Source organism: Crocodylus porosus, unplaced genomic scaffold (genome assembly GCF_001723895.1).
Source record: "Crocodylus porosus isolate Cpor-Errol unplaced genomic scaffold, CroPor_comp1, whole genome shotgun sequence".
Taxonomy (NCBI): Eukaryota; Metazoa; Chordata; order Crocodylia; family Crocodylidae; genus Crocodylus; species Crocodylus porosus.
This window is the reverse complement of record NW_017728926.1, coordinates 11,514,284-11,537,450: the sequence shown is the minus strand read 5'-3', so window position 1 is coordinate 11,537,450 and position 23,167 is coordinate 11,514,284. Positions and strand designations below refer to the sequence as shown.

Here is a 23,167-nt window from a genome sequence, read left to right as displayed (position 1 = left end):
CAGTGGTTTTGAACCCCTTAAGCCAATGGGCTGCATCTGGGCTTTCCCAGACCTCTACCCCCCAAGCTGGGGATGAGACCTACCCAGCACCAGAAGTCATGAACATAATGGTGCAGCACCAAACTCGAGGAAGCAGATGTTTCTGCCTGACCAAGGTAGCAAGTGGCTCTGCCTACTGAAGCACTTGGGTTGATGGCCCCTGTCATCATTATCTTAATTAGCACAGCCACTTTTTGAAGAGTTTCATTCTCTTCTGCCTTTTGCTGGGGAATCTGTCTCAACTCCATCCAGTCGCCGGCTGATTACAGGGGTGCTTTTACATCTTCTTTTATACATGCCCCTCCTTGATTTCCTAATATATTCCGTGGCACAAAACCTGCTTTGAGAGCTGGCATGGAAGATGCCTGGGAAGTGTCCTATCAGTGCATGCAAAGAGCTCAAATGCTGTCTTCCAGGATGCCGATCTGGGGTCCGTGCAGAGACACACCGTGCATGCAGGGGCAAAGGGCTGCGGCAGCTGCATCGATCCTGAAGCAGACAAGGGAGTCAGCCTAGCACCGTACAATTACGGGGGGAACTGAAGCCAGAGCTGCTGGGCGAAGTCCTGGTCAGGAGGCTATTGATTCCCCGGCCCCTCCGCACCTGATCCTGCCAGTCCTCTAATCTCGGATTAAATTGATCCAGTGACTTGGCCTCGGCTCCGGTCTGAGAGCAGCAGGCAGGAGGCCCCGAGGAGAAGAAAATGCAAGTGTCCCTTCCTCGTCTCAACACCTCGCAGAGAAGGAGACCGAGAGCAGAGCTTGGCTGAGTGCAGGGCCGGGGAAAGGGAATTGATTGAACTGACCTCCTCCGCTATGGGAAGAGAGGAGAGCAAGTGGGGTGGAGGCTACAGAAATGATGCACCGTCGCCTCCAGATTTCAGGAGCACAGAGAGGAGACTGCAAGAGCCCCGATAAGCCTCTGGGCACTTCCCCTTGGGCTTCTTCTGCTCCTGGATCAGATCAGCACCAATTTCCACCTCCATTGCCCGTGGCCACTTAGGGTGCATGGGGCAGCGTTCCCGTGGGGTGGCAGAGCCATGTGGACAGCTGGCATATGGCCTGCCTGTCCTTCTCCAAGCTTTCCTGCTTCTCGGCTCTGTTATCCCTGAAGCCTTCACCTCATATCACCTTGACAAATCCCCTTTTGGTTCCCCCAAAAGGGCATTTTCAGACAATTTCTTCCCTTACGACCTTTTTGTCCTGATCTGGAACAATTTTTCCCCCCTTCAAATTCAAGGGGTTTTTTTCTGTCAGGAGGGAAACTCTGTTTTCCAGCCAGCTCGGTGCCGCCCTAGCACTGGTTGCTGGCTGCAGCGACTCCAAACGTCCTCACTTGCCAGGCTTTAGGGCCAGAGATCTGGGTTCGGACCCGTGTCTGGTGTTAATGGCCCTGTTCACTGTTGCAGCCCGGGGCTGAGGTGGGCGCCGTGTCCCAGCTGCAGCAGGCGTGCATGGCAAACACCAAACCATGGGCATTCACACTGTGATGGCACCAGGTGATGCCTGGGGGCCTCGGAGCATCCTCTAAGCACTAACCAGGACTCATAATAACCCTGCTTAGCCCCCTCTAACACATTGCAACTTGCTACCACTTGCTAGAGAACAAATCCTGGAAGGAGGTTTGGGAATCTGTCATTGCCTTAACTAACTGCCCCGTTCGCTTTGCTCAGGCAGCAGAGACACCTGCTCTCTAGATCCGGGGAGTTTCATGGTCATGGTTATTTCCTACATTCACCGAGGCTGCTTCTACCCTTGCAACGATCACCTGGGCAAGTGGGGAAACTGAGGCACGGGCAGAAAACAAGCATCAACCAGACGACTGTGGGCTTTTATTGCTCCCGGGGTATCAAAGCAGGGCAGGCAGCAAAGCCCCGCTTCAGAGGATCAGAGTCGGTGTCTTCCTATCGGCACTTTCTTTGTTGAACCCAGGACACGACTCTCATTGGCTTCATTTGGACTATTTTTGCCACCTAATCTAAACTCCCTTCAGAGCTGCCTTCCTCCTAAAGTGGATTAAGCAGGCAGGAGAGCATTTTCCCAGGGAATTGAGTGGCATCGATCGGCCAGCTGGTTAGCAGTCAGTATTCAGATAACAGTGGCCTAGGATGGAGATTCTTTTCACCAGCAATGGGACGGGGATCAATAAACTATTAATAACTGCAAAGGTTTAAGAAGAGATCTGTGTAATGCAGTTTAGCAGCTGGAGTTTACCAACACTGACAGCTCCTCAGAAGGGTAAGTAATTGTGTTATTGAAAAGAAAAGTACACGAAAGGCAAGGGCACTGTCAGAGCAGCCATGAGAGCAAACACACCGCTCCTGGTGAGGTTAAATGCTCCGCGGCGAGCTCTCACTCCGCGCGCCACGCAGCCGCCCGGCCCTGCAGCAACACCCCCGAGACAGGCACGCGGGACGTCAATCGGCGTCACTGCCACAGAGAGTGCATGGGCGCGGGTCCGAGTTCGGATCGGGGGCCAGCTCTTTCCCATCCAGGTGGGGGCGAGATGGTCCCGAGAGCTGTCACTTTTATCCCCCAGGTTTTGCCTTTGTTAACGAAGTAACACATCCGCCAGCCGAGCTGTCTTGCTTAGGGATCTTCCCTGCGTCCCTGCCCGTCCTGGCCTGGAGATGGGGTCTCCAGACCAGGATGGCTCAGCCCAGCCTACTACAGAGATTAAAACCAAAAGGTGGGGAGTGAACTCTAGTTACTCTAGCTCTTTTCAGAAGTGGGCCACAGAGATGCACACCCACAGACTCTGCTCCCAAAGGTGCAAAGCAGCTTGGACGCTTGCTGCCGGGGCCAGCTGACAATTGCTTTAATGCGGGGAACTCCCCAGAGCATCCTGCCTTGATATAGTCCTTGCTTTGGTAGCCTGCTACCCCATCCCATTGCTGTAGTATCTCCCCGGGACAGCGAAAGAGCCTGGCACTGGAGCCTGCTGCGGGCTGCCCCTCTGAACGAGAGGTGGCAGGACCTTTTCCTGACAGGGCTCAGACTAGACGACATCGTCTCGTCGCTATTAAGCACTCACAGTCCTATGCCAAGACACGGGATTATTCTCCACAGTTGGGGATCCCGTCCCTGGCTGCACCCCCTTGTTTTGGGGCACCCCACCAACCCAGCCCTTCCTCCCACGCCCTATGAGCTGCAGCAAGCGCGTGCATCTACTCCGTGGCTTCTCCCAGGTCCCGGGGACGTGAACGAGCAGAGGCAATTAATTCGAATCTGGTTGGTTTCTGTGAACATATTTAAGCATTGCCAATTAGTCGCGAGGAGGATGTGGAAAGGGGGTGGCCACTGAGAGAGCATGAGCCGGTGAGCAGGACTGCAGAGGCGAGGGAAGGGAATTGGTCTGCTGTGATCACCGCTCAGCGCGCAGAGTTAAGTGTCTTTATATTGTTCCTTTCAGAGGCCGCTGAACTTTTCAGGCCTTCAGAAAACATTAGCGCCCGCCCCCCCGGCCGTGCACACAACTCTCCCCCTCTTCTCCCAACTTGCAAGCCGCGATGACAATAAAGCCGCGCGGCGGATGAAATGCATCCCGAGCAACCGATTCAAAACGCAAGCTGTTAAGAAAATCAACCCGAGCCCATGATGGAAACCAGTGAGAAAAGAAGTGTAAACGGAGCGGCGGCGCCGGAGATTGAAACACTAATGTGCTTCGCAAATGGAGCTGAGTCTCCGCAATAGCGCCTGGCTTCCAGAACCAACGGTGTTTTCGATTGGCAATTACAGCACTTCAGAGCTAATGTCGTTATAATTAGCAGTGCTATTGCTGCTGTTCCATTACCAACACCTCATTACGCCGATAGCAGAGCTCCAATGACCCATTGGAAGCAGATTCTGGCTCTCGCCGGCTTTGCACCAAAGGATTCATCGCACGGCGTCGGTCTCTGATGGGCTCGCTCGCGCTCTTTTGTAATGATTCAGGGTTTTTTATTCCTTCCTTTCTCTCCTGCCTCCTAATCCAGGTGGAGACGGGAGCACTGGCAAAACTTTGCGCTGATTTCCATGCTTCAGCAGCAGTTTCCTCCCTCTCTACCCTCTTAATCTTCCTCTCGCTGTAGGACAGATCCTCAGCTGGTAGAAATAAGTGCAGCTCCCCGAGGTCAATGGAGCTCTGCTACCGGATAGAAGGGCTGCACTGATATCAATAAAGCGATATTGGTTTACACTTGCTCTGGATGTCTAGACATCCGAGCGCATCTCTCCACTTGCTTCTCTTCTCCTTTCCTCTGTTATCCCTGGTCTCCTTCCCGCCCTCCATTGCTGCGATGCTTTAAAACGCCCTTGCAGGCTGGAACCCCTGGGACCAAGTAAGCAGTACGATGCCGTATGAACAGTTAAAATGTGCCCTGAGCAGTCTCACGGCCATGCTCACTACCATCTCAGCCTGCTCTGGACAGGACTGGGGCCATCTGTGCCCCCCTCCCACGACACTGATCCTGGCACTAGCGGCTGCAGCTCTTCAGTCCATCTGTGAGGATATGAAACCCCCAGACCTAGAGCCTGTGTCCTCCCTGCCCCGTGGCCAGCACTGCCCAGCCCAGGAGTGCCTGACCCTGGCAGCCCAGGGCACTGGTGGCGGATGGAGGGGGGCAGGGGGGCAGAGCCCAGGAGAGGGAGAGGCTTCCGCTACGGCATCCTCAGGGCATGTCGGTCTCTGCTGCTGGCAGAGGGAGATGCTACCTGAATACATGCTAATTAGCAAGATCAGAAGATACTCCACAAAAAATCCCAACTCTGTTATGAGACCACTGCACTTAGCACATGTTTTACTATTTGAATGCACAAACACTTGTGTTTTAAGTGCGGTTAACGCATCCTAAGTGCAAAGTGTGACTGGCCCTGACCTTTATGGGAAGGGAAAAGGAAGGAACCACCTCCCCAGTGTATCGCAGATGGTTTGTTACTTGCTTGACCTGTTGGGAACTGCTCCAGGTCAGTGCATGCGTGCGTGTTGGCTCCCATGGGTCAATGTGTGGCCTTTGCATATATGCCTCTATACATATGTGCATCTTTATCTATATAGCATGCTTGCACTTGTATATCGCTGTTGCCATCTCTGCATCTCCAAAATAACAGATCTTTACAGAGATTATATTCCTAAGCTGTGCATCTGCATGGTTTAAGTGTATAGGTTGGCAGGTGTTTAGAAAAGTGAGTGTTGTGTATGCCTCTTTGATGAGCGTATCTCTGTGGATACTGTTGCCTGTGTGTATATACTGCTGGGTGTAGGTGCATGTGTTGTGACATTGAGCTGTGGGTGGGCATTGCATGTGTGTAGAATCTGTATGTGTGGGGGAACATGGTACGTGCAGTGTACTCCACGGATCTTTGGCCATAAGTGCGTGTATATATAATGCATGCCTGTATTGTCATATTCACATCATGTCTCTACACATTTGTGTGGCTAACGCAGTATCTGCAATGCATAGCCTGCTCAGGATAGGTGCATATCTTGTCATGACTACATGCACATGTATTGCATGTGGCTCTGCTGTGTAGATGGTTGTATACAGGTGGTCCATATGTTTTTATGCACAGGCTATATGCTGTGAACATGCAGTGTATTGTATATGGGTATATGTGAGGCTAATGTGTGTGTTGCTATCCATGGTATATAAAGGGGCGGGTGTCCAAGTGCAGGTTTCTCCCACTCTGCTACTTCATCCTATAGTGGTTAAAGAGCCAGGACACAAGACGAGGCAATGGATGGGTGGCTCTCCCATAATGCCCCAAGCAGGAGAACAAGGAGACAAAAGGCAGCACTTGCTTTGAGCTCGCACCCATTGAGGAAGCAATGAAATGAGCCGCGCAGAAAACAACCCGGCCCCTTTGGGAGCATGAGCGAGGGGCCAAGGCCCTGTCTGCTCCTGTTGGTGCAGGTTTTGACAGACCCTCTGCAGATGGCCGGTGTTGAAGCGGTGCCGCGACTTACAGAGGAATCTATTAACATCTCTGCAGCTGATAATGGGGTGGACTGGTGGCTGGTGATGAGAAACTGGTTAGGCTTTGACGGCACAACTCTGCACGTTGACACACAATGTGCTCGAGTATGCAACCTCATATTGGCACAGAGCACAGAAGAAGGGGTATGCGCTCCCCCACACAGACTAAACCAGGGGGCTCGTGAAAGACAAAGTAGGTGCCCTTTGCCAGAACTGGAGTCAAATCAAACAATGGGAACTAGCTTCTTGGCTACTGAGGTACACCCCTCACCCAGCCTCAAACCAGCTAGTGCAGATCCTGAGAAGAGTGGGGTTCAGCCGATTAGCATCAAGCCAGCTCAGACCCATCTAGATGAGCTGCAGTCACCCCGTCGACTGCAACACAGACACGACCGTTGTTCCAGGCCTCCGGACCCAATGAGCAAAACCCCAATGTCCACATGTCCGGTGCTCGTTCTGGATGTCCCTGCTCCTACGCTAGCTGTTTGATGCATTTCTCCCCGACACAGGCATACATAGCTCCACTAACCCATGCCTATGTTTGCTATGCCAGTCTACTGGGAAAATCCTGAGTCTTTCATTTTCATCTACAGCTTGCCAAGTGCCTGGGTTTTGGGTTGTTCCTGCTGTGTATATTATACCCGTACGAATCCGTCGTCTACCCACAGACCCAGGTCCTCCTTCTGTCAGTCAAATTAGCACTAGTGGCATCTACTAATGAGCAGCATCCATGAACTAAGTAAGCTCCTTGACAACTTTCACACCACTTTTTGGAACCAACTTTTTGTTGAAGATATCATAGTTAAATCTCTCACTAATGCATCTCGAGGTTATGTTAAAGCCTATCATTTACTCAGCAACTTTTGAGGGGGTTTTAAAATAAATGATCAGATTAATTTGAATGCATCCATCTTGACGGATGACACTTTCTTGGCTCCTTGTGTGTGTGTGGCACCATCGCGGTGCGCATGGACTCCGGCTGGGAGCTCTGCATGCTTTTCATCTCTCTTTTCATGTAGCATGTTGGATTTGCTATGATGCCCCACACTGTCAGAGCCCTGTCCACCACCCACCATCTCCCGTCTGACCCGGGCAATTTCCTTTGTTTGATAAAATCTAATTGCTTTGGCAAGGGTTAACTCGAGGTCTCCCAGCGTTGTCCTGGAGCTTTTCGTCTCAGATTTTAATCACTATTTTTCTCTCTTTATACCTTCTACTTATATCCTGTACAAATCAGATCACGTCTAGGTTTCATTTTTATATGGAGTGCAGCATGCCTCCAGTGTCTAAATTACCATTTCACAAATGCCTCCTCTACCTGAGTTAGCTAAAAACTATAAAAAACATCAAGTGCTTCAGAACCAGCTGTTGTTGGAAACAAGGTAACCTTCTCGTTTTCTTTTTAGTGGCGTTGACTGTTTGCAAATATAGAGGGAAGTGACGTGGAAGCCTTCTCCAGCTCTCCTCTGCATCTCCAGGGAAACTCACTCTGATGGGGCTTTTAACTGGTCCAGTCTTTTTCATTCAGTGAATTTTCTTAGTTCATTTGGCTCCTGGTATTATTATGCGTTGTTCAGAAAACACCCAGAGACAAGGACTCAGGCAGAGGTCTCCTTCCTTCAGTGTCCATGTTCTCACTTCAGATCAATACACTGTGGCCTTAAAATTCAATTTTCTTGCAGGCTGACAGTCCCTTTAGTATCTTTATGTGTGATATGATTATAGGTGGACACTTGTTCAGCAGTAATCATAACATCCTTTCCCATGGTACCTCACTAGATAAGATCATCATTATGATCATAGAAAATGAGGGCTGGAAGGGACCTCGGGAGGTCACGTCTAGTCCAACCCCCTGCTCCAAGCAGGACCAGCCCCAACTGCATCATCCCAGCCGAGGCTTTGTCCAGTCGGGTCTTGAAAACCTCCAAGGATGGAGACTCCACCACCCCTCTGGGGAGCCTGTTCCAGAGCCTTACTACCCTCCTCATGAGAAAGTTTTTCCTAATATCCAACCTAAACCTCCCTTGCTGCAACTTGAGCCCATTGCTCCTTCTGTCATCTGCCCCCACTGAGGACAGTCCAGCTCCATCCTCTTTGCAGCCCCCCTGCAGGGAGTTGTAAGCTGCTATCAAATCCCTCCTCAGTCTTCTCTTCTGCAGGCTAAATAAACCCAGTTCCCTGCTAAATGCACGCACGAGCCACCATCACAGGGTGATCCCTTTCTGAGAGTTTGTCCTTGTGTGTGACATTATCCTTGGATGCCACCGTTTCCTGCAGTACAACATCATATCCTCGTGTCTTACATCACCATGGGGTGCTGCTTCTGCATCAATATATTCACATCTTTGTATCATCCTTGGGTCTTCCAGGGGGGTCTCATGGTACCCCCGTACTGGGTGAAGCTCCCCCACATCTTACTGTGTCCATTAGCCAATGCACCTGTTACATCACTAATGGGTAACACTGAGCTGCATGTCACATCAAAGGCAGGTGACTCTGCTTTCCATCACCAAGTCCTGCCAAGTGCTGGAGAAGAGAGGAAATGCCTGTTTCCTACTATTGCTGGCTCTTTGAAATTTTACCTTTCCTGACCTGATTTATCAGGAAAAACTCCGAGAAGCTGCTGCATAAAGCAACATTATTTGTGCAGTCGTTTGCTTAGAGAAAAGCCAGGGGTAGTTTCCCTCAATGGCACGGGAGGGAGTACTTCTGAGCACAGTGCACGGGGGGGACCTGCCGCTAACTGGAGCTGTGTGTGGGTAATGAGGGCTGCTCGCATAACTTATCACACAGCAGGCCAAAAACAAAAGACTCAAATGAGGGCTCCTCGGTGTGTAGAAACCCAAAACCAATTTCACGTTTAAAACCTCCCTGGATGGCTGAGCTATGCTTTTCCCTCCGAGCAGAAGGCTGGCTCTTTAGACAGCATTGTTACCACTTGCGTGACATTGTGTTGCTGGATAACGTTCCCCCTGGTAGATGAGCTCTATACCTTTCCCTTCCTGCAAACAGAAGGCGGGCTGTTGTAGCAGCACGTTTTGCTGCTTAAAGGAGCATGTGTTCAGACTGCATTGCCAAGCAGCCGTGGGTGATAGCAAAATTGCACAAACGGATGGAGAAGCAACGAACGGGACTGTTATTAGCCAGGGACTCAATGCAGCATGGTGCAGCGGGGCTCTGTAATTCATGGCTGCACCTGGGACTTTGTGGTCCTCCGTGGTGAGCGTCGGAGCCTGGCTGCCAGGTCTCTAGGGTCCTATTACCAGGGTGTGGATGCTTGGGTGGAAGATGAAGCACCCGGGTTTTTGAGCCTGGCTTTCAGCTTGAGATGGGAATGAGACCTTATGGTTAGACCAGGACAATCAGGACCCCTGGGTTAACTTTTCGGGCCTGGAGGGAGGGGAGGGTCAACTGGCCACCCTCCCAGCTCCCTCCTCTGCTAGCATCACACACTCCTGGAGATGCATTGCCCTGCATAAGCTTGACATACTACTAGCTGGTGTCTTGTGCCCCCCTTGTTATACTGGCAGAAATAAGTGGCACCTGCTAACTGGGCCTTGGGAGACCTAATGAGTGATTTGTAGAGCTCTTTGTGATCCTCAGATGAAAGCAGCTCCTGTCAATAACTGCTGGAGGACAATCAGCTGGCTCAGAGCAGCTCTTCTGTTTTCCAGCCAAGCTAATGGAGTTCCTCCTTCATGCTACCAGACACTCCAGAGACTGTGGAGATGCGGAGACAAAAGGCCTTGCATTCAGATTCAGTCCGAGATTGCCCCTCTCTGGCTGACCACCCTGCAACTTCTTGGGGGAAACCTAAATCTGGATGTGCACCTTGTGCTATGCAACCATTGCTAAAAGCTGGGGCTGCCATCAAATACAGCGTCGGCTATTTTCCAAAAGTGGGCACTCATGAAACCGCCTTCCAGCTCTCCTCTTCTTTAAAAAAAAAAAAAAAAGTAGGGCAGGAGCAATTATTTTGTTCTGCACTGAGTAGCTCCCAGCTGGATGGCAGCAAAAGGTCAGAAGAGGCATCTCCTGCCTAGAGCAAGGTCTTTGAATAGAGATACATGGTGGGATAAGCAATGGTACGAGGCATTCTCCCTAGGAAGGGATTCAAGCCTGACCTGGAGCTCAGGCAGGTCAGGACACAGGGCTTTGTCTTTTGGAGAAAACTCTGATTTTGCAGGAAAGAAAAAATTCGAATTCTCAAATATTTGGAATGACCCAATATCTTCCCGTTCTGAAATGCAGCCCCAGCGCCACCGAGGAGCTGCAGTTCACTTGCTCGTTCTCCCAATTCCTCCCATCACCTAAGGTCCCTGGTAAAACTCCAGCTTCCATGATGCACTGTGCTCTCTCCTGCTATGGAGGGGACCCAGTGGAATTATGGGTGGTGAAGTCCAGGGGGCGTTAAAAATACAGCAGGGATACAAGATGATTATAGAGGCATGGCAGTGATATTTCTAAATCAAAGTATTTTGGTTGGTTTCTGGGCATTTAAGTGACATGTCGATGGAAACAATCAAAATTTCCCTTCCAAAGTGGACATGTTTCGGTTTAGTTAAAACTCCCGTGTTCTTGTTAGGGCTTCCTTTTTTTTTTTTCCAAGCAGGTGTAAGAGGATCCTTGTTTAACGAATCCTCTGTTCAAGTCCCTGGATTGCTTCCCGTGGCTTTTCACAGAGCAAAAACCCTGTTAGAGTAAACAAAGCCCCTGTCAAAGTGAACAGTCACTTGGCAGCTTATTTTAATGGACACATCACTTTAAACTAAGCCTCTGCCATCTGTTCCACCCTCTAATTACTCATGCACAAAAAGGAGAATAACTCACAACTGCATCATTAAAAAAAATAAAAATGAGAAAAAAAGAGAGATGGGGCATCAGTGATTTCAATGCTGGAGCTCTGCAGGCAAGGTGGTGGGTCAGGCATGCGGGGCTCTTGTCACGGGCCTCTCTGGCTGAAGGGGACCCGAAGTCCCAAGATATAAAACAACCAACCTCAAGGGAGCAGGATGCCATCCTGGATACTGCACAGACCTATGGATGCCATAGAGACGCATTTGGGTGATGCAGGCGGGCTAAGAAGCGCTGCTTGTCATTGGAGCTCATTAGCGCAGCCGCGTTCATGAGATGAACGAGGTTTGCTGACAGGCCGAGTTAAAATGCCCGAATGCAATGCCATAAACACAGTACCAGGCAGGATGGTGCTGTTTCCTCTCAGCGGATACTTCCAGAGGTGCTGATCTGGTGCCAGCATTTCAAACTTGGGACAAAAGTCCTCTCTCACCTCTTCCCCTTCAGGGATACCGGCGCTGCTCCACAGCACTGCAACAGTTCCTCCAGATCCATGTGCAGGGATCAAAGGTAGGAGGGTAGCTGGTGGCCATAACTCAGACTTGCAAACCAACAAGCATGATGCCCCTAGGGACAGCAGTCCCTGTAATTTTTTAGGCTCCAAAGCCCTCCCACCCTCCTCTCTGCCAGGGACTCAGGGGTCCAGCATCAGGACAGAAGAAGGGGTATGGGCTCCCCCACACAGACTAAAACAGGGGACCTGTGAAAGACAAGGTAGGTGCTCGAGTACAGCGTGGCAAGGAGATTCAAAAATGGGGAGGCTCAAGTCGGGCTACGTTCCAGGAGGATCAAACTAGCCAAAGGGATCTCAGGCAGGGTGTAGGAACCTCATATCCGAACAAATCGTAACTCAGTGGAAGTCACCAGCCACAGCCTGGCCCCGGTTCACTTGATAGGTAACCTGGGCACCTTCAAAAACCTTCCTTGAGTCGTAGAGGGAGCTCAGAGGCTGGAGAAAAACCCATCCCAGGTGGCTTCATGTGACTAATGCCATAACCCAACCTCATTTTGACTGCAAGACATAACAGAGCAATTCTTTTGTTGCCATGAACGCAGAAAGACAGTGGCAGGCAGAGTGCCTGTAACCCTCTTTGAAATCCCTGGGTTTATCTTGTGAACCACGGTTGAGAAAAACTGCTGTGACCTACCTGCACTGTACTGGTCATGTCCTACAGCCAACCCCTGAACAGCAGGTTTCCCGCACTTCCAATTCCTCTGTCCACCTCCCAGCACCATTACTTGCAAACCCTCCCGATAATGGAAATGATTTGCTGCAATGACGCATCAGCCCCAGAAATACCATGTCACGGTGGGCTGGCAGGGACAACGAGGTTAGAGTTAATACGCACGTGACTTGACTTCTTCCTACCACATCTACGGCCCCAAGCTAGGACGGCGCCGTGCAGCACGAAGGCGCGCTCGAGCACATGTATACATGCTCTGGGGTGAGGACTCCCACGGCTTCTAATCAGGGAGCTGCCAAGCGTGGCCAGGAGAAACCTGTCTTCATTTAAGACGAACAGCTTGTTCCTGAATGTGCTACTCTGCCACCGTGGTTTCAGCTCTAGGCATTAAGGAACAAGAAGGTCACCTGTTTGGATGCAGCTGAGGGCCTGCAAACGCAGCTCCTTCCAGTAAACGCTGGGTGCAAGATGGGGCAGGCATAAAAGGATCGTCTCCACAGTCTTGGAGCTGGGTTTCCTTCAGGCTGGTCCCCCCCGCATCACCTAGGGGTGTTGTATGCTCTGCTGCCTGACAGTAGCTCCCAGGGCTGCTCCTGCAACCAGGGGTCATTCGAGCACCAGCCACGGTCCCTGTCCCTTGGGAATATACCCTGCACCAGGCACCCCTTCACTTAATCAAGGATTCCTCCTTGTCAGGACAGCTGTCCACCAGCCAGATGCTTTCAAGTGTTATCATCCTCGCACCAGGGGACTGACACAAGGCAGCCCGAGGAGTGCAGAAGACGTGGCAGAGAGCCCTGCACAGCTGCTGGGATGCTGGGAAATAAGCTGGTGGGTTCAGCCCGGTTCCTCACAAAGCCCAGATCCTGGCTGTGGGGCAATGCCAACCAGGACTGAATGGGCTATCGAGACAGTGGGGCAGGGCATCCCACTAGGTCAACCCGGCTTTGCACCGCATCCAGCCTTCAGCCCATGGCTCTCCAAATGGGTCCCGAATGTCATCTTGATTTGATAGGCAGGGGACACTGAGGCATGGAGCAAGGACTACAGCCAGGCAGCTTCAGGGATGGAAACCTGGGTGTGGCGACTCCCGCACTGACTCTTAGCCCCCTTACATGCATACGAACAAGCAGCTGGGAGCACTTGGGTCACCAGCAGTCCTTGTCTCCAAGCCACACCAAAAGGTCTAGACGTGTAAGCAAGCTCCAATCTATCACCACCTCCTCGGGGTCTAGGCTGGCTTTGCTGTTACTGATTTTGTGGCGCTTCTTAGGTCAAGGAAACATTGTGCTAGGCAGACACTGCCTTTAACAACTGATAATCTAAAGTCACGGCAGACAAAGAATGGAAGGGGAAACTGAGGTACGGGAAGCATGCTGGCACAGGGAGAAGTTAGGCCAGCTCTCCCAACTCCAGTTCGGTCTGGCCGAACCCACTGGATCAGAATTGCTTGTCCTTAGCAGTAAGTAAAGCACCAAATATCTGATTTGGTTTCAAGCTCTCACCCTGGCTCTGAATCAGGTTGGAAAAGCATTGAAAGTACCCGAAGTTCAGCTACTTGTACTGGGCGTGCTGGCTACGGGTGGCAGCGGCAGTGCCAAATGACCGCTGATGCTCTGGATTCCCTTCTGCATCATGTCAGGCCCATTTGTCTTCATTCAAATCCCACTTTCCAAACTCATTTGCTTGGCAAAGCCGATCCATGCCAACTCACAGCAGGAGAGAAGTAGGTGCCCACCATTTAGTACACCAAAGAAGAGACAAGCTGCGCTAGCAGTAACTGGAGGCTAGCTTCATGCGGCCAGCCTTGGAAACTCTCTGGGACACAGGTGGCTCTTCTGTGTAGCACCCGAAAATCAATTTTTGAGCCGCCCTAAGTAACAGAGGTTAGAGATGAGCCTTAAAGCAAAGACTATGCTTTGCTTTGTGTCCTACAGCTAGGTTTGTATTAGCAATCAGCATCATGCCGGGCTGCTTTCATCTTGCCAAACAAAGGCAGGTTTTTAATCAAAAGAAAGTAAAATTCAGGACAGGGTATCTTCTAACTACATATTGCTTCTAATTTACCATCTGATCCTATACCTTTCAAAGGCTGTTTAAGAAAACTCACAACCTTCTGTATAGTTCAGATAAGAGTTTTGATGAGCCTGGCTGGGCACGCACGGTAACACTTCATTAAGATACAGTTTGAGTTGGGAATATCAGTTAAATTACAATGTCAAAAAATGAAAAAGAAGAGTTTGAAAACTCCAAAAAGACCAAAATTAGAGATTTTTTTAAATGAAAAAATTTGAATGTTAGGAACAATTAAGGTTCCACCAACCGGTGCCCTTAATACTGATCCCCAATGAATACCCACTTTCTACCTGCTCACCCATATACAACCCAAGTCTGGCTTTCAGCATGGGGCAGCTCTGGACAGTAGGAGGACTTCCCTCCACTGGTTCTCACCCTTGGCTACTGAACAAAACACAAAGGAAACCCCACGTTCCCCGCCTGAAATCAACCTGACCCACATCTTTTAATGCTCCAAGAATTAAGAATGCATTTCCAAAGAAAATCAGGGGATTATCAGGACTGCAAGGCCACAGGCTCCAGTGGGGTAAATCAGCGCTGACTTCAGTACAGCTATACCGGTTTACCAGCTGGGGATGCCCTGGCTGGAAAGCAAGGTGATCAGAACATGAACTACGGTGTTGCCATCCCAGCTCCCTAATAGGAAAGATGGCTGATGATGAGTCCCAGGGACTAAACCAGATCAAATTAGAGACCATGATGGATTACGTGGAGACACTGTGATGGATTTCTTGGAGAGACTGATGGATGAGGCAATAAAAAAATTCTGGCGCTCAGATCATTTGCATCTTGGAGCAAGTCATTCTGGCTTTGCTAGAAACTCTGGGAAGCCACAGCCAGCTTTAGCATTTGTGAGCAGACTTGCAAAACCCCAGCCCCAAAAAAGCCCCATAATATTGCCACCCCACCACCACGTGTAGTTGATTTTGGAGTCCAATTTTATCTCTCCAGCAAGCATATACCAGGCGGTGTTGCAGCCCAAGGGAGTGGGGAATGAGTTGGTGTTTTTAGGATATGCCTCAAGCTTAAATACTTTCATCTGAAATGAGTCGTGGGTGGGCAGGAGGCACCCGTAAGTGTTTCCACCATTCGCTGGCCTCCTGCTGCACGCGGAGAGCCCTGTCTGACTGGCTGCTTCCAGCTCTTGCTCTCAGCATACATCACTTGGTGCTTTCCAGGTGAGCTTTGCCGACAGACGAGGGCTCTCGCTCTCTATTGTCCAGCGGGCTCTTTGCAGCAGCTCCTTCCCAGGAGACTTGTACATGGTTTCTCCACGCTACTCTTCACCCAACTGCTGGCTTCTGGGAGGCTGGATAATTGATGCCTCTGAGTCCGAGACCCTCCTCTGCAGACAGCTTCGGGCTGCATGAAGTCTCTGCTCTGGCAGGTGCCTCGGCATCTGCCGTGCTGCTTCTCCGCACGGAAGGGATGTTTGTTCAATCCTTCAATCCATCATTGTCAAATGCTGGCTCGGGTCTGGGGAGAGGAGGAGCTGCCTCGCGGAGGTGGATGGCTCCCCGGCCAAGCAAAAAGAGCTGAAGGATCCTGCCCACTCGGGCACAAAGCTGCTGCCATGGCACGGCGGGCAGCCTTTCCATCTCGGCAGATCCCACCTGCCACCTGGGCTCGTGCGGTGGTGGGTCCAACCTCGTACGGCTCGTTGGACTCTGTCTGCCCCAGGTGCTCTGTCAAGCAAGCCGAGGTACCAGATGCAATGGCAGATGGGTGGCCCTGGCCACGTGGAGGGAGCGCTCCTTCCTGGCCATCGCCGTCCCATTTTAAACATCTGGTCTAGCGGAGGCACAAGCCCGTTGGAGGCTGCAGAGACAGGTTGCTGGGGACGAGAGCGTGGGTGGGGGTTCGCGTGCACAAAGCAGATGCGCGCCGCGGTGTCACCGTGCTTGCATGAAGTCTCTTTGCTCTGTCCGTAACCTGGTCTCCTCCCTAGCAACCGTGCACATCAGCCGGGTCCCTTTTTAAGCTGAAGAACTAGCATTTCCACCCCTTCCCCTTTGCTTTAGAAAGCCTGAGGAAGAGGGTAAAGGCCTGAGGACACCCCTCTGCGCACCTGGGAATTTAATCTGTGCTGGATGGATTTAGCCCATGAGTCATGATCCTTAAGACTGAATCTCATTGCCTTGATACCTGGCTAACAGAGACCCTGGCAGAGAGCGCTCCCTTCTAACATGCCACTAGCTGGGCAAAGACAAGAAAACAGCCTGGCTTGTAGGCTTCTCTCCTGCCAAATGTGCGACCCTAGACATACCCACCTACTCGCGTCCCTGCTCGAAACACAGCCGGTGCCCTGCAAGGTGCATCCAAACCTCGCGTATCCAAGAGGAATAAAAGAGACTTGCAGCTGAGACAAACTCCCTCTAGTTCACCGGAGAGAGGGCTCACTTGGCACATTACCTGTGCAGGGTCCCCAGAGTGCAAGTCCCAGGCATGGGCACCGGAAGAGAGCCCGCACCAGTTCACGCTGTCCATGCTGGCGTCTGGGAACAAGAAGTCAGTCAGTCCCAAGCACGAGGGTCCTGCACGTGGCTGGGGCTGCTGGGGACAGCATGAGGAAATAGCCATGATCCTCCTGCACTGCAGTGAGAGGAATTCACCCAACCGGCTCAGCCACTGGGACCTGCTCAGGATGGGAAGGAAGGGCAGGGAAATGCTGCTGAGAGACCCCGAGACCACGATGACAGGAACAGAGCTGACCTGCAGGGCCGGTGCAGCGATGGAGGGCACTGGCTCATCCACAGGCAACTGAGAGGCAGGCGTGCGGCACGTGTGGGCACAGCTGAGCTGGCTGTGACCGGGCTGGCTCGGGTACCAGCAAGCAGGGAAGCTCGGGTGCCCAGACTCGACACTTTATTCAAGTTAATTTGGGATCATGGTTGTGCTTGTGGCCTGCCACCATGTTTGCACTGCTACTGCTACCCCGGGCAGATCGAGTGAAGCTTGCACAAGCGCACCTATACGTGTGGCACTCACTCTCCAGTTGCAACACAGACATAACTTCAGACTCAGGGCTCAGACCCTTGTTAGGCAAGGAGCAAGCTGCACCTCGTGCTCTCTCTCCCTCCCGTCTTTGCACGCTTGCTGCACCTCTGCCATCCTCTACAGGGGCTCTCTCTGGAGGTGAAGGCAGGTCAGGCTTTAGTCCCATGTAACATCTGGCCTTCGCTGACATCCCAGTGCTGGAGCAGGCTGTGACACCTGTCCATTTGCATTCAAACGGAGGGCACGGCTCATAACTCACAGGGCACGGCTCTGCCATCAGATTGCAGTGACTCGCGTGTCAATCACTGTCAATCTGGGCTGGTGTCAAACAGATGATCCCAGAGCAAAGGGCTCTGTAGCCGGTTTTGCAGCCCCTGGGCCATCCGGCCTCCAAGGGACAGAGATTTTCAATATACAGCATGAGAAAGAAACAAGACCGAGTTATCGCTCTGTGGGCACGTCACCCTCCGCTCCACCTGCTTCTCTAATCCAGGTGAGACACGAATGTGGAAGCCGTTTTATCCACACCTTAGGCCCTCCTTAATATCTACTCGATTCAAACCTCCGTTGAGTAAAACCCTGTGGCAGGAAAGGTCCCAGGCCAACGCTTATCGAGGCTGATGGAAGGGTCCCATTGACTTCCAACAGCCTGGGGCACAAGTCCTTGGAGAAGATGTAAGTGGATGGAAACCGATGAGATCCACTCATCGTTTGGGCCCACTCTGACCGCTGGCTTGTCCATCCAGCTCCCTGGTGCTCCCCTGACGCCGAGGCCCTGCGCCAATGGGAGGAAGCGGGATGGCCATCCTGTCTGGATGAAGATGTGCAGCTAAGCGCCGTAATCCCTTTTCTTGCTCCTTCTTGCACTTGCCTTGGGCTTGTAGCTCATCCTAAGACCTTGAGGAAGACGCATCCCAGTGAGCCCCGGTCTGCAGCCACCTGCACAGAGAGGATGCAGAGCAGCCCACAGCCAGGCTGGTGGAGAGGAGCCGCCGCGGGAGTGAGGATCAGGCCTGCTGGCTTCGGGAGGGCGGCTCGACGCCGCGCATCCGTGCGCACGCCCGGGCCCCGGAGCAGGCAGAGAGGGAATCCCTGAGCCAGCCTCAGTGCACTCCTGCATTGGTAATGGGGCATTGCAATAATATTGAATTAAAGGAATAAAAGGCTTGTCAGATCCCAGCAGGCCCTCAGTCACCATGCGCACCGGCCCCAGGCTTTTCCTATCCCCATCGCCTCGACCCAGCACTGGGATTTATGCGCTCATCTCAGCTTCCCAGCACAATCGTTTCCTTCCATAACGTCTTCAATTTACTCTGGTGCCTTCCTCTCCTCTGCCTGGGCTCCGGCAGCCCAGAGGGTGCACTTCTGCACTTACTGGTCCGCGGGGAAGGCTGGTTAATGGTGCCAGCGAGGCTCCCAGGGTGGGGTGGAAGCAGACGGTGGAGAGGGACTGGTTTGCTGGGGGGGAGGCCATGGCACGACTCTTACCAGCTCCCTGGAGCTGCTCAGCCCAGGTCAGAGGTGGATCCATGGCCCAGCTCGCTCCCATCTCGCTACCTGGCTTCCCCTCCACCAGCTCCCTCCACCCGGCCCCACCTTCGCCTTCCTGTCCTCCGCTCCCCTCCCAGCTCAGTCTTGCCCACCTCTGGCATTCAAAAATCACAAGCCCGGACCCGCCAGAATCTGGACACGGGCTTTAAAACCACAAGGGCTTTTCAAATGTATAACTTTTTGCCTTCTTTTCTCTTTGCCCTCTGAGTCTTTATGTTGCCCTTGGGCCACAGCCACCACCACGAGGGCAACCGACTGCTGTATTCTCTCTCCGGAAGTAAAAGCCGCAATTCCTGAGCAGTTTCGGGACAGACCCGGTGTTGGTGAACGTGCTTGGGGCGGGCGGTGCTGAGACTGTGCTATTTATGCAGCATTACTCGCCCCAGCATCGCCATGTCTTCTGCATTCCCCTAATACCCCTGAAGCACGTGGCCCCTTCTTGATCCTGGAGGAATTACTCCAGCAGTCGTGGGTCAGAGCAGCCTGGCACCCACCCATTCACGGCGAAGACCCTGCCTGTTCCCCTTTTGCTCGTGCCCATGAACTCTACACGCTTTGACTAAAGCAATGTCCTACGCTTCCATCCTGTCATTCTGTGCTCGATACCCACCCACCTCGGGACTCGGTCTCTATCATCATAAAGTTTACTCCATGTCAGGTAGCTCCTGCCATGACCACCGCTGTTGCCAGCACCAAGTGCGCATGCAATCCCGACCAAGCCTCTCCTGCCCCAGCTTTACAGTAATGCGAACGGAAAGATGAAACCTTTTGCCTCCCCCGCTCTACAGCGGCCATCACCTGCAGCCCCTTCTCTGCAGGCGGCTCGGATACTTGTGCAGCCTGGTAGGCAATATCTGCATTGCAAAGCTGTCTCCTTGCCACCTGCCCCCGGACAGAGAGGCAATGGGACATATCCTCCATGTCAGCTGGAAGTGGGAGAGACCTGCCCATCCCCTTCCCGAACTGGCATCCATCTCTGACCTCAACTCAACACGTATTTATTTATCGATTTCTCTCTGGGGAGCTGCACGGTGCTGCCTTCGCCCGTGATATAACCGGACGTGACTACATCACTGTAGCGTGGAGTAATTCAAGTCAGCAAGTCAGAAGCAATCATCCCAGGGAAAACATTGCTTTGGCTAGAGCATCCCGCTATCAGTGTCAATCTCACACCCCCGCACCTGACAGCTCTCTGTTTTGGACAGCAGTGGTACAAAAGGCAACGCTAGGTTTTTTTTCCCGCTTGCCAGCCACGCCACTTTGAAGGGCAGAGATGGATGCGAGATGAAGGAAGAAGCAGGGCCATCTTTAGCCCCCTACGTGGCTCAGCTTCGTGCTGACCCACTGCCGCCACCTTCTTTAGTCTCTTGCCAGCCCTAGAGGTGCTCAAATAATGCTCAGCAAACAGTGCGTTCAGCATACTTCTCCCCCCAATCATTTCCCCAGCAAATTATTAGTAGAAGCTTTTCTTGCTCCACCCAGACACCACTCTGCTCTCTCAGGGAGCTGTCATATCCCGCACTAACAACTCACACGCTCTGCAAACTCAGGGGGATTGGTTTATGCACCCCCAGGTCACCACTGCAAGGTTTACTGTGTGGCCATGACCCCTATACACTTCCTTTTTTTTTTTTTTAAATGAAAACTGAACTTTTTGGACAGTGAGAAGCAACTTAGAGGAGAGGCCAGTATGCTTTCTTTCCCCCTGGGTACCAGCCCCACCTAATCTCTGGGTATGCAAGGCTGCACTAGTCTTCTGCAGGACTCGAGTGAACTATTTGCAGAGCTGGTCTGCAATGATCCTATTCAATGGTTTTCCCCGCATTGGAAGATACAAAATCACAGAAGGCAAAATGTGCAGAAATATGTTTCATGTTGTGGGGGGAACTTAAATAAAAGGCTTTTCAAAGGGCCAAAGTTTTCCAATGCAGCATCTTTCAGAACAGAGCATCGAGATTTTTTGTCGTTTCAAAATGACCTCTCGTTCAACGAGTAAATGCCTTCAGAAATGGTGTCCAGTGCTTTTAAGTGCCTTGGATCTGTGCTGCCTCCAAATGCAACCCTAGGGCTTTATAGCTCCATTTTACACCAGCGTCAGTGACTCCACAAGAGACTTTTCTATACCAGGAACATGCGCGGTGTTAACTCACTCGTTTTAACTAGCACAGCATTACACATAATTTGGTCCTTAATGAGGACATGGAAGGCTGTGTTTAAGAGCATCAGCCTGCCATGGCTAACCACAGAGTCCTTCTACAGAGCTCATCAAGCAAGGATGCATCCCTTTCATGGCACATGATGTGGTCCCCTAAAAACCAGCACCATCTTTACAGATGCCACTGAGGCAGCACAATGCTACAGCCACATGCTAAGTAGTTGTTCAAGGCATAACATCATCGTGCCTTTGCTGTATTTCTGGACCATCCAGGACCAAACGCCTGGACCTACTGCAAGGCCAGCAAAGTGGCTTTCCTTCTTTCTAGCTTTTCAAGGTCACAGACTAGCAGCGTTTCCAAAATAACGATTGCCCATATTGGGTCTCTAGCGAGTCTAGTTTTGGGGAGGAAAACCCACCCCAGCATCTTCATTTGGAGAAAAAAAGGAGAGAACATTTCTCTGGGAAGTCATTAAAAAGGAAACGGCAGCTGTTGGAGGCAGCTCAGAGGCTTGTAATAATACAAGCTGTCCCCGACAGAGCCACAGGCTCTGATGTTACCTCCGCGCCCGGCCCCGGTTTCTGTTTCTATCCCAGTCTTGCGCTCTGTTCTCCCGCTGACCCGAGCAACCCCAGGTGCACAAGGGGAACCCTTCAAAACCAGCCTTTCTGCTCAGATGCAAGCCCCGAGGTCTCCGAGGTCTGGCCTGGGCTCGCATCCCGGGTCCTACGGCTTTGCTCTACGCGCTTCAGAAGTCGCCCGCTGCTGCGGACACCGCGGCTGGTTTCAATCGCTCTGCCAGCCGAGGAAATGGAGAGGCAGCGCGAAGGAACACAGATGGAGTCGGAGCAGCTGCCCCAGGCTACTGCGTGTCTGCTGGTTTTATCTTTAACCCCCAGCGCAGGACGTTTAGACACCTCACTTCAGCGTCTTGCCATCCTTTGCCGGCTGAGCCACCGACGGGCGTGCCATGCGGATGCTGTTACGGCTCCAGACCCGCCTGGGGAAGCGCTCGGTATTGCAGCCTCTTCTGGGGTGGAGGGCAGCAGCTGGCGCGGAAATGGGCCTGACGGTATCTATTCAGGGCACGTCGGGCTCCGTTTCTAAGCCTCCTCTGAAGGTGCGTATGGCTGTTTCAAACGGCGACGATCCGTTGCTGCTGACTGATGTCAGAAATCATCGCTGGAAGCCAGTGCTTCAGCATGTGTCATTAAAACCACTGTAGTTTCGCCTCGTGCCCGACTAACCCTCCCGTGGTGTTGGCAGAGTTCCCTATACTTAGCACGGGAACGCTGGTCAAGACGAGGAGTATTAAGTGGTGGTAACTGCGGTCGTGCTTCACACTTGCCAATCAGGATCAGGGCTTGCGCCGAGGAGCTGCAAAGGCCCGGGAGAGGACTCCCTTTCACAGAGGCCATCTCTGCTGGTGTCATTTTGCTTCCAGGGAAAACTCAGACTTGTTTTAACTAGCATAGCATTACACACAATTTGGTCTTTGATGAGGACAAGGAGTCCTGCGTGCCCTGAACAGACACACCAGTGGGTTCAGAGCATTTCCATGTTGTGCCGGCTGCTGCTCTCCACCCCAGAGAAAGCTGCAATAGTTTTACAAGGCAGGAATGGAAGAGGGAGAGCGTTCGTATGGAAAAACCACAGGCTGCATCAGGTCTGTAAATTGGCTCCCACAACTGCGATCTTCCCAGTGGAGGAGGCATGGTCAAGAGCACCTTCACGATGCGAATCCTTGCGCTCAACTTAGAGCAGCCCCAGCTGCAGCTCTACGCCACGGCAGGGTTGGGACCACCCCTTTCATGCTCTGATAGAGCTAAGGAGCATGCTGGCCCATTCGCTTTGCTTTAAATGGCTTAAATCTAGTGTAATAGCATCCTTCTGCTACAAATGCCATTGCTAAGATAGCAGTGCTGGCCACTGACCTGGCTTCGACTAGTGCTTTCCATGGCAGGGCACGGTCAGAAACCATCATCCTATTAAAGGGAGGCAGAGGGAGCCAGCTGATTCACGGCCGTTCGTTTCCCACCGCTCTGCTGACGTAGTAATGAGTGCGTGCGCTGCAAGTACAGTACAGCCACGTTCCCTTCTGGCATATCAATGTAAGCAGGGGGGGTGGGGAGGGAATTAGCAAGGACAGAAAAAGCCGTGTGATTAGCTTTGCTAATTTTAGAAGGTGCCTGCTTTCTTTAGAGCCGCTGCAAACAGCACGCAGGCCGCGGGAACCCACGGGGGCCCTGCACCCTGCCAAACAACCCGACTTAAAAAACCCGGGCATCAATCAGCCCAGAAGCCCAGGGAACTAACGAGGAGAACGTGAGGAGCTGCAGCGCCGTTGTTTGCATCTC

The 23,167-nt window shown here is 52.1% G+C and overlaps 1 protein-coding gene across 1 annotated transcript in view; it reads right to left on the bottom strand.

Moving 5' to 3' along the window:
* The window catches only part of IGSF21 (immunoglobin superfamily member 21), a 172,409-nt gene that overhangs the window by 97,909 nt on the left and 51,333 nt on the right, over positions 1-23,167 (bottom strand). The window lies entirely within an intron of this gene.